The sequence below is a fragment of the Ptychodera flava genome, chromosome 11, assembly GCF_041260155.1.
Source record: "Ptychodera flava strain L36383 chromosome 11, AS_Pfla_20210202, whole genome shotgun sequence".
NCBI classification, from domain to species: Eukaryota; Metazoa; Hemichordata; class Enteropneusta; family Ptychoderidae; genus Ptychodera; species Ptychodera flava.
The window spans coordinates 12,252,106-12,264,264 of NC_091938.1; the positions used below are offsets into that span (position 1 = coordinate 12,252,106).

A 12,159-nucleotide genomic window follows, 5' to 3' on the forward strand; every position below is an offset into this window, starting at 1 on the left:
ATAAAAATAGCATTTCAAAATTGCTGCTTGAGTCATGCTTCATGAGTGTTGAAAATAAAGTAAAATTAATTATTTGTTTATTTTTATCATCCCACTTTTTGGATTTAAAATTTTGGCAAGACCCCATATCCAATTCAAATACATGAATTTTCTCATGAGTGCAGCTTTTCAAGCATTTGAATTTTGCTTGTTGTGTGTGAGTATACACCAGTGTTCTTTGTCCCTGTCAAAATATACACAGGGTTTCTCATCTGTTACTCCTTTTTCTAGTGATTTTCTATCACACATATTTTTCCATTGACGTGTTTCATTGCGAGTACACAAACCAGTTGCAAAAAAATGGAGTAGCCCTAGAAACCAGGTGTGCTCTAAAAACCAGATGGACTACGACCTAACAATCAAAACAATGCAAACAACTTGTTTATATCTAACAGCAGTTACAACTTCACACAAGTCACTCTTACATCCGCCATTTCCGACAACTAATTGTACAAAATCTGACAAAAGAATTCTTGTGGACAAGAGCCAGGTATCCAGGATGCGCAAGTTACAAATGAGAGACATGCCAGCTAGGGTGCCAGCTAACAAAACCAATGATGTCTAAATTTTTCAAAATTTTGAACAATCAATCTTCACAGCCTGTTCACCCCTAGTCCCTGTAAATTGGTCCTAACAATCACCACTGACAACAATAGGTTGGACAAAACCACTGTGGTGAATGGGTTTAAGGTCAGCATTCAAGGTCACAAGTTTTTAAAAGAAGGTGAAGAGCGTTTCTTGGCAGCTTTCTCTCGTTCTGCTGACTGTCCTCAACACCAACACAGTTTTTCAACTGATCTTTACTATCAACAGAGAAACGCTGACAGTGAATTGACCTTGATGCAATACTCAGCTATTCAAAGTACAGTATATTCTATCACTCCCCTGGTCTCCCAAGTAGGGTCCACCTGCCTCTCAGAGAACAATAGGGTTGAGCCAAAGACCTATATTTCAACAGTGAGAGAGACAAACTGCCGTGGGCACTGGTTACTGAGAGGAAAATATTCAAAGGGAATGATAGATAGACAGTATGTATAAGCAATGTGTGAATCAATGGATGCAAGAAGGAAAGACTAACCGTTAGGCCTTTATAGACTTAACCCTTTGAGTGCTGTAATTTTTACCCACCAAAATTTGAGTGCAACATTTTACCAATTTTTATGAAGTTTTCTGTAATTTTTTTGATAATTTTGGATCAAATGGAGATAAAATTTCATTGGCTACAGCTTTTTATCAAAATTTTGGCAAAAATCTGAAAAAAAATTAATGGGGTACATTTTATAAAGGAGACAAAAATTGACTGTGGCGCTCAAAGGGTTAAGACCTATCCTATACAGTAACTATAAAGTGGAGTGGGCCAGGTTATATGATATAATCTTCAATGGTGAAAGAGTTTATATCTCAATGTATGAAAACATAATCTGCATATTTCCGGGCATTGCACTCACGGTTTATGACCAGAATCAAGTTATGACATCCAAGGGCACGAAACCAAACCCTGTATCTGAGGAAAAAAATTTGAGACATCCGGGAATTTAATAAAACTGCATGTGGAAGCATCTGAGTTCATAACCTGACTGTCAATGACCAATATCTGAAGCACTGAAGCTTTCGCTCACCAGGCCCTCCAGGCAGGGTATCAAGTCGGTGGGAAATATCCTCCAAACTGAATAAGCATGACGCGGGAAGTGTGTGTCAGTATGTACGCACTACTCTAAAGACGCCGTACGCTGAGCTGAGGAGTTCACGATTGTGACACTAGAATGCAAGAAAAATACCAAGCCCACTCATTCATCTATCGATCCATTCTCACATAACAATAATGTGAGAGTATGGCTCCACAGCCTTCTTGGTCCTGTCTGATTCTGGTTTTTTTTTCAATTTATTTCAGAGATACTGAAAACATCATTTGAGATATTGGGGAAACGATTATTATAGCTCTGCCATCTGTTGGTTTGTAATCTGTCACTGCTTGTTAATGGAACAGCAGTTTTCATCAGCTTTGGGGTGCTTTACACTGGGTTCAATAATAGTTCACAGGACAGTTTACTAATCATTGCCCATCAAACAAATAAATAATTTGAAACTCCTTCAAGAAATGCTTCTGGAATATTATGCTTCTTTCTTTCTTTATTTATTTATTTATTTTCTTTACACTAGATATTTAAAAGTTTTTCCAAAGAAAGATGAAGGACTGCGTTTCAGTTATCTTATTGGAAGTGTTGTTGGAAATGATGGCCACAGCTATGACAATCTGAGAATTAGCATAGCTGCATGTATTCAATATTTATGAAATTTTTTTCCATTTCTATTGTTTTCAGAGGCTATCTTTTATGCGGAAACAATACTTACTGATTTATGGACATAAACTGAGAAGTTACCGGAGGTGAAAATTCGGTGAATTTATTGAAAACAGAATGCTGTGCCATAAACTTTTCTTGTATGGAAAAAGTTGATATTTTCTTACAAAAGATGAACAATTATTGAAGTATTAATCATTGTTCACAATGGAAGTCACGTTATACACATCTCACTTCATAATACTAGTATGGGGGAGAGACATAAAGAGATATATTAAACCACATAACAATGGCATATACACCCCCAGACACCTTACATGACAGACTGTTATGGAAAAAACCAAGTATATGACTCAGTCAACAAAACAATAAAACAAATCGAGTAGTGTACAAAAATAGACTTGAAGATTATGAGTCAACAGAGGACAATGGGACTTTGAAATTTGAGTCAAGGATTTTGCAACCACCCTTCATTCAATTACATTTCTATAGTCCATGACTGGGATCACCTTTCAGTTTGGGGAAAAATTTGACAGCAAAAAACCAATCAAGTTTATCCCTACAGCTTGATTTATATGGCATTAAGGGGTACTTTCATTTTTAAAGATGTACACATTATACAAGAATAGGAAGTTCAAGGGCAAAGAAGCAGAATACTTGACAATTGCTATAAATACAATGTTGGTCCTCTATTGATTTTACAGACTGACACTCCTTTGCTCTGAGTTCATTCGTTTGTTGTTTCAGAAACACTTTAATGAGCCAAAATTATGTACCATACCAAGAGAATGTTGTTCACATATCATAATCACTGTACGTAACAATCTAGCGATACCAGTACATGAGAAACAAAGAAAACATAGCTAATATTACGTTCTGTTTTTCCTCCATTTCCCTGACCAACATTTGCCCCTGAATGTTTGGCAACTGGCATTTTATGAGACGATGGCAAGATTTCCTGGAAAAACAACGTGTTTATTATTTTCCCAATCGTCTGTCTCAAGAGAGAGATTTTATAAACTAAATGTCCTCACAGGCCATTTTGACCTTGCTAAAACAACAAATACCCAGGACCCCTGAAGGAAATAACACTCTCAACTCAAGTCTACACACAAATTTCCTGACACAGATCTGAAAGGAAATGTTTTAAAAGCGTCTAAAGATTTGCAATCACTCTGAACACATCAAACAGAGATAAGTTCATGATCTTGCACAGCTGTAACATTACATAAAATGCAGCAATGCATCTGTTACAGGCCTTCCTAAAGCTTTTGATTGCTTGGAACTAAAAAGTATGTTCAACGAAAACTTCTGATGAAATACACTCAGTTAAATAATAAAAATATTTGATGCAATGCTGAAAGTATATTTGAATGGATTATTAATGTTTAGGGAATTCCGTCTGGGTACTATCAAAGGGTTAAGCCACTACAGTACAATCTTGGGTTCATTGGCACTCTACACAGGAAGACAGTCTCAAACCATTACATATTTTAAGAAACAGCTGCACCATTCAATGTTGTGTTGATAATACCTCAGACTACATCAACAACAGCCGTCCTGAGTCAAGCTTTCTTTTTTCCCAATATCGCCTGAGATAAAAATTTCTTAATGGAAAATTGAACTTGACAAAGTATAGTGGCAAGGTAAAGTGATAGCGAGGGTGATGAGACTGGGTATGCTAGCTCTGATGGCTCTGAAATATCATGTTTTGCACCAAATGCTTTCAACTGCCATGCCTGCCCACTGTTCTGACCTCAACAATGCAGGCACTGCGGGGAGTCCACACACAACCAAATTGTCTTCACAGAATCTGACAAACAAAGCGGCCAACCTCAAATGACTCACTTTTCCCTCGTCCTTTGTTGACATACGAGATACCACGGGAAGATTCTTACGACGGAAATGTACGACACAACGATCATGGAATATGTCTGTGTTTTATTTAGGTGATCTCAACACATCAGATTTCACGCATGACTAGACGGAGCTGGCATTGTATTAACTTGAGTAATGAAACGACAAAAGGACTCCACAGCTGATGAAACAGATGTATATTAAAAGTTATAACAGAAACACTATATTAATCACTCCTATATCAAGTGTATGGCATAAAGTGATGACAATATTTGGGTTACACATCACCCATTTGGAAGAAATGAAGTGATTTGTGGAGGCATATGTTAGCTCCATGACCTCATACATGCAATATTGTTTTGGGGTCACATGAGGTCACACAATTAACTGAATTATTGACTTGACATTTTCAAACAGAAGAGAATACTACGCGGCATAGATTCAAAGTACGTATATACGACATCCTGAACAAGATTTAAGTGGAGCTATGTTGCAAATGAGCAAATACTTTGTAGGGTTTTTTAAAAAAAATATTGGGTGAATATCACATTTATTATGAAATACATCATCAAAACAGACTTTCTGTGTGTCAAGCAAAATTTGAATAAAATAGATTTAAAAAAAGTTTACCTAGAGCTATATCTTGAAACATAACAGTTAACTTTTTAAATACGATAATTGGGTTTTTAGCATACGTCATATTGATTAGAGATATGTTACAAACAGCAAAAGAACTGAATAGAAAAAACTGATTTCATAATTTCTTTGTTTCACAGACCAACATAAAATAATTTATAGCAGTATAGACTGAAAGTTGACAATTAAATTTCATAAATAATTTATTAATCATCGCAAAGTGTCAATGGCTGGCTCTGAATCAAATTACATTTAAATATTCAATAGCTGGCTCCAGTGTTAGCTGCCTGACACCTTTATTCACATGCGACAAAACAAAATGCACTTTAGACTTTAATTTATGGGTATAGCAAACACATTTCAAGTGCTTTACTCAGCAAAAAAAATAGACTGTCTGGCATTTAGAAAGATATGTTGCTCCATAAATTGTGCTCTGTGTTTTCAGTACATCGGCATCATTGGAGTTTAATAAGACATCATCACAGGCCACATAAAACTTTGATTTTTGAGCTCTGATCACTGTCAACGCTACAACCACCAGATGTTCCATGGTAATACCCTAACCTCTGTTTTCTTCTCTCAGACCAGAACGACCAACAAAAAAGCCAGCGCTCTGGGACCAAAGTTCAATGCATAAACAACTACTAAACGGTTGACTGGCCACTGCAACAAACTTCTCAAATAAAAGTACCTTTGTAATTCTGCTGTATACAGATTTTAATATGCAATCCAAGAACAACTACACTTTTGGGTGTTTTTCGCGTTAACTTCAAAACCACCTTTTATTCAAAACCACTCTGTCAGATAAGGTACAAGAATTTTTAATATTTTTCTGATTATGTACAACTTTGGAATCCACTTCAAACCTGGTCACTTGAAGTCCCATTAAGATTATTTTGATTTTGATTTTTTCTATTTTTAATAGTTCTTTATATCTAATCTGCTAATCTATTTACAAAGAACTTACAATAATACATTTATAGATTACGGTCATCCATGGTATGTTTTATCACGTTTTAAAAAGAGTCAATATTTTTAATGGTTACTCTATATGGCATGACCAATGGCCTTGTTACTGACAGCATCTAGTATTTGCAATCTGCAAAGGACAGGAGAACTTCCAAATTTTCAGCTGCATAGCAAACTGTAGTAAGTGTGTATACAAAACACATATTCTGATAGATTACCTAATGAAGTCACAGATTGTATCTCCTTGGACAAACAAACTGCGGTTAGGTGGCACTTGATATGAAATGTTTCAAAATTTCTAAACTGATGTAATCTGCCTGGTGTAATTTTTTTTACAAATTGAGTATGACTTTTTGATTAAATCTTGAATGAATTAACAGGAAAACTCCTGAACAACATTCCTTTTTGGAATTTCTTGGTATTTTAAAGTCTACAAAAATTACTATCTGGGTGACCTGTCCAACTACGTAAATCTGTTTGTTAACTGTGTCTCTGAATGAGAGGGCTTGAGATTTGCTTTGTTGCCGGAAGGGTTTCAACTCCACCTACATCAAAGCTAGGCACCTGGGTAGGTTTACCAAAATGTTCAAGTGCTTGCCGCACTGTTGAGAATGCATGAATGGCAATGAAACAAACTTTTAGGGAAGACATCTAACCAGCACTGACATAGACACGTCAAGTACTGCCCAGACTTCATGCAGCGGTACTTGACTTTAAAAGCCCTAGCAGTGACCCCCCAAAGCAACGTTGTAAATTCAATGTGCCTTTTCACATTCACAGTTCAAAGGGCTGCATTTTTTCTTTCATTCTTTGCAACTTTCAGTGGCGGCCGTGCCGAATAAATTCATTAAACCAGTCTACCTACCTCCAAAAGCCCTGTATCACAATCGAGAGCTCGTCAGAAAACTTTTGTGCACAGAAGTAAAAATTTCGGTTTCCCAACAGGTAAATGGCAGGTTCCAGTATCAGAAATATCCAGAAAGACAAGTCTACTTCTGTAGCAAATCCTTTATCCGACAAGGCTTTCAGAAAATAAAATCTGTGTCAGCGGTAGATAGAATCCAGTTGGTCAGTACAACCGATGTGTTTGTTGGACAACACTGAAGTGTGTCAGTGACAGTGTATGGTGTGTGTGACACCGAGCAGGGTAAGCCTCCTTAACTTACTTGAAAAAAGATCGAGGAAAGTCCTGCAGTTCCGACCACTTGGCACTCTGGGGTGTGCATGACTCACTGAAGGAAATCATTTGATCTTAATTATTGAACAAACACACATACCTAAATGTGATAATAAGACAAATGAATTACAACAACATAATTTTAATCATGAAAAGAATGAGGAAGCGTTCAAATTTCACAATTTAAAGTCTAAAGTTTCGGCTACACAATGAGCAGACGTCTTACAATCCCCCGTGGAATGGCTTCTCCGCACAGCAATGGCTAAGTGATTCTCTGCTAACTTCTGGTCGGATGAGTAAGTTGAATAGCACTACATTCTGGACACTTGAGGTCGGCATTCTGAACAACAACAACACCGATGCGAAAAAATTCTCACTACTTCACAGGAAAAGAACCATGAACCCTCTTTGTCAATTGAACAGACATCCTATGAACTTTATTTTTTCACTTTTACAGCACGACCACCCTTCAGAACATCATGAAAAGAAAAGATGCCCTCATTTCAGGATATTTCAAAAAAGCTATATTCTCTAAAAGCAAAGACCAGAGCTATTATTCCGACTATCTCTTACACACACCCTGGATATAACCTTGATTTCCTTTCTTCCTTGCACAATTGTTGGCAAAATTTTTTGTGAAGACTGAATTGACATCATGGCGGTCTTTCTTTGATGACTCAGATTAGGATGTATCATGTATGTGGTCTGCATTCAGAGGCCATGGCTGTTGGACATGACATTGGCCACTTTCCCGGTTAAGGTATAATGTGCCTCGGGTACAGTCATTCGAACTCTCAAACTTTTTCAATTCTTTGCTGATCTACCACTTGTGGGGATTTATTGTGAAGCCCTTTGAGAAAGAAAAACTTTCACCGTCTTAGTTTTTTGAAAATATATTTCTCCATAGAGTTAACACAGCGATGGCAGCCATTTTGAATTTCAAATATTGGTAACTCTTGGGTAATTTGTTTCTCAAGTACCAATAATTGCAGGATGACGCCCAATTTTTATTCTTGATTTTGAAAGTGAATGGTTGAAAAATTCCTTAAGGAAAATTTGAACGAAAGTTTAAGTCTCTTACTTTCGGGCACATACTACCTTAACTTAGCCACCACAAAAACCGTACCAACGCGACCGCTCTATTAATTCGGCCGTTAAATTATTCTGGCGGTGTTACGTTCTTATTAATTCAGCACAAACCCTACCCTTGTAAAACTTTTCATAACTTTTAAAGCTCTAGTGTTATATTTGACCAGAAATATTTCAAAAAGTTCACATCTTTTTCTTTATGCTTTCCTTGCAGTAAATCTTGCAAAACAAAGGTATGTATAGTCTGCTATAAAGCTGGCAAAATTACATGTATAACTTTTCAAGTTGCTGGCTGGAAGACTTTGTATTTTTCAATTCCCAACGGCATCACAGGCCTATTGGTACAGACAGTTTGCACTTGGCTGACAGTGAACGCTGTCCAATTTGAATGCTGTCCAATTTCATTGAAATTAGAGGCAGAATCCAAGGTCCTTACACTGAGACCAAATCAAAAGCATGTGCAAAGAGCTTCACCATCTCACACACAAAACTATTCTCATTACAATTTACATTGGGGTACATTTTCCTCAGGTTTTTCAGATCGGCATTCAGATACATTATTCATGACTTGTTATCAAGCCATTCAGGGTCAGTCGGTTTTTGTCTTCAAGGGTGAAATTCACTGAAGTTCTAGTAAAAACCTTATCAACCTCATTGAAAATTGGAATCTACTCATGGACGCTTTTTTTATCAATTCTCTCTTTTTCAATAATTATATTTTTCCTGTCTCTTTTTGTGTTTAGTATCATGTACATTTTAACTCTCTTAACTTGATTTTGATGAACAGCTATGACTTATTCAAGAGTGATGTGAATCAAATAAAATTACATTTTCTTTACAACCTTTTTTCCAAAAGACAGTGTTCACACTTGTATTTAATGTTTATCTTGAAGGCCATGGTTTCAAGATAGGAGATCATATCATATCATCCTTGACAGATTAAGTACCTTGGTACAGATATTTCAACTCTTCTGCAAGCAATTCATGGTACCAACCAGTCCTTTTCATTAGTTTCCATGAATCAAAAAGCCAATAGACGTGAAAGTGTAAATCTGACAACGAAAATTGCTTGGGGAATCCCTCCTGTATCAATAATTCACACATCCCACCACAGTCCCTCCACAAAAGGAGGGACCGTGATCCTACTGAAAAGGATAGTCAAATATACTTTAGGTAAATTTAATAAGGATGCAAATGAATTCAAGGTGAACTGCAAAGGACAATCACCCTGCCCTTAACAATGAAGTAAATTGCCAACAACGCAAAACATCGAAACCCCCTACATCTTTCTGACCGCAGCAGGGACGGTGTTTTGACACTGCAACTGGACCCAAATCAAGGTGGTGGGTATCTGTTACATCACACAACATGATCTTGATTGTTCAAACAACACTTTAAAAAGACAAACAGACCCTTTTCAAAATTTTCACTGTAAACACACAGCGGTCTTAAAGAGATTAAACCCCTATTCAAATGTTATAACAGCCACTAAATCCCACCAACAAGGTCATTCAGACCTTTGTAACAGATCACCTTCACTTGTATGTGTGGTGCTCTGTGTTTGGTCAGCTGGCTTCTTGACCCAACTTTTCCAAGGAAAACTAGCCAATTGACATAATGTATACAAAACAGCACTTTTTTTTCCCTTCTTGTACTTTTTCATGCCTGTTGGTACAAGTTATAGAACATCATCAATTTTGGGACATAATCCATACACTCACATCAACTCAGCTCCTCTACACAAGGTGTGTCACACATTTTCTCAGCAGTCTGACTAATCGACAGAGCCAGAATCTGGGTGATAAATTTCCTCTACATCTCAACAACATTCTGATTGAGGTGGAAAATTCAGGTTGAAGTGAAAATGTTTGAAAAAATATATTTCAAAGTCTCTGCAGGTGCCATTTTTTTCCACAAGTTTAATGATTTCCTGTTCTCAGTTCATCAGTGTGTAGACTTTTACAAATGGCAACCACCACTTTGCACACATGACTGAAACTTCCCCTCACTGTCTGTTCTCATAAAAAAGAGAACTTTTTCGGAAAAGTCAAAGATTTTCAACCTTGAGCATTAACTGTATTTCAAATCTTCTTCTCTCATAAAAAAAGAGACAAAGATGGCAAAGTACAAAAGCAGTGAACTGGAAATAGCACACCTGTGACGGATGCCACGACACTTGTTACAATCTATACAGGTCTATACTAGGATACCAAGCTATCATATCCTGCTATTGTACATCTGCTGAAATATTACAAAATAGTCAACAAAGTCACCATGGATTGATCAAAAGTCAATCACCTACCAAGTTACCACAAACTTTGACACAACCCATTGTTTTAAATCACAAATTTTGACCTTCTTTATCATCATCATCATCATCATCATCATCATCATCATCATCATCATTTTCAATCTTTGTTGTCCTCATCATTTCACCTACATTATCCATCATCATCAAATGCTATATCACCATGATAACTCATCAACTATTTTGTTGTCATGGTTACCACTTCAAGACAGCAACCACCTTCATCTTGCCAAAGAACCATGACAGAATAAAGAGTCTCTCTCACTATTTCAATATTTTCTGGATGCACACTTAATTTGAGAATTACTTTACAAATGAAGACAGATGAAATTATGCACAAGGAATATGATCAAGTCTGCTAAGATTGGACAATGATTTGAATTTCATATCCTGTGGCAATATCTTGCTTATTCACGTAACGGAATACGAATACTTGCATGTATCTATTAAGTAGGAAAGAGATCAAAGTGAGAAATATTTTTGGCATTTCATTGCTGGCATCATAACAGATGATATGAGTAAATAGTAAAATGTATTTCACATAAGGGAGATACTGATACAAATATCATGGTGAAATAGAACACGATTTACAAATGAGTGTAAAATTCGGGTGTGAGCATATTTTTCTTTACAGTCAAGGAAGGAACTTACTGGCAAACAGCCAGATTACTATGCAGTGCAATGGGCTTAGAAATATATCCCTGTTATGCATCCCAGAAATGCAACTTGTGGTATGGACATCTTAGTGATATCCTACAAAAATATTGAATTTTAATAACATATGGTGACGAATATTGTAATTTCATGACAAATGAAGTATAAATACTGGGAAGTCAATACGCTTTAATATGGTTGATTGACAAGAAGAAGGCTACTATTATCATTACTGTACCACAAATGTCAAAAATGTCACAACTATACAGTTTCTTTTCCACTTTTTGCGTTCTGATACTTTCCTCTGTTACTAATTTGGTCTGTCTCTCTATAAGAGTCTCTGTAATTCTGAAGTATCTGAGAAACATACAGATAAGGAAAAAGTGCTGAAAATACCATGTTAACAACAAGTTCCTGTACGAAATGACACCTAATTTTTGACATGCGTAATTAGTGTTCTATTTTTTCCTTATCTACAAAACCCACTCAGGCACACTCAGTCCTTGGTAACTTTCATGATAAAGTGAATAATTTTCTAACTAACCAACCAGATGTGTCTTTGCAACTTTTATCTATGCTATCTATGCCAGACAAGATCACTGGTGATTGGCTGGAACTCCTCGGAGACTGGTGTCAACATCCGATTGTTCATTGACCTCTTGATGACATACTTCTGACAGAAAGGGACGCCACATCCCAAGAATTCAGAAAATGCCAAATCAAACGGTGATATTTGTTTATCGTTTCGTTTATTTGATTTCCTCTCAAGTTACAGAACTGTCATTTCAAGCAATGTCCGTGACTTGATTTGCTCAGAAGTGCGGACACTGACCTAAATTTTTCAGACACAACACTAAGTCACGCACCACTTCTTTCTCAATGCCGTTTGAATGTCACACTTCCTCATGACTTGAACCCCTATCATCTCTGTAGCAGATTGGTCAGTTCCATTGACTTTCAAAGTAGAAGTTAACCATGCAATGAAAACAGAGGTATTCTATTGGACAAGAAAACTTGCAATACACTGAATATTCAAATCAGGAATGAAACAGACAAGGCAAATGGATTTCCTTAGTAGTGGCTTGGATCTGCACTGGAACTACCCACCACTAAATGATCAATTTTCTTAG

At 36.6% G+C, this 12,159-nt stretch overlaps 1 protein-coding gene across 15 annotated transcripts in view; it reads right to left on the reverse strand.

Moving 5' to 3' along the window:
- LOC139143511 (kalirin-like) overlaps nt 1–12,159 on the reverse strand; it is a 344,734-nt gene that overhangs the window by 186,324 nt on the left and 146,251 nt on the right. The window contains exon 1 of one of the 15 annotated variants that reach the window (XM_070713910.1): nt 6,667–6,938. The exons of the other annotated variants lie outside the window; for them this stretch is intronic. The gene's annotated coding sequence lies outside the window, so the exon portion shown is untranslated. Of the gene's footprint in view, nt 1–6,666; nt 6,939–12,159 lie in introns of those variants that run through there. 15 annotated transcript variants of the gene reach the window in all.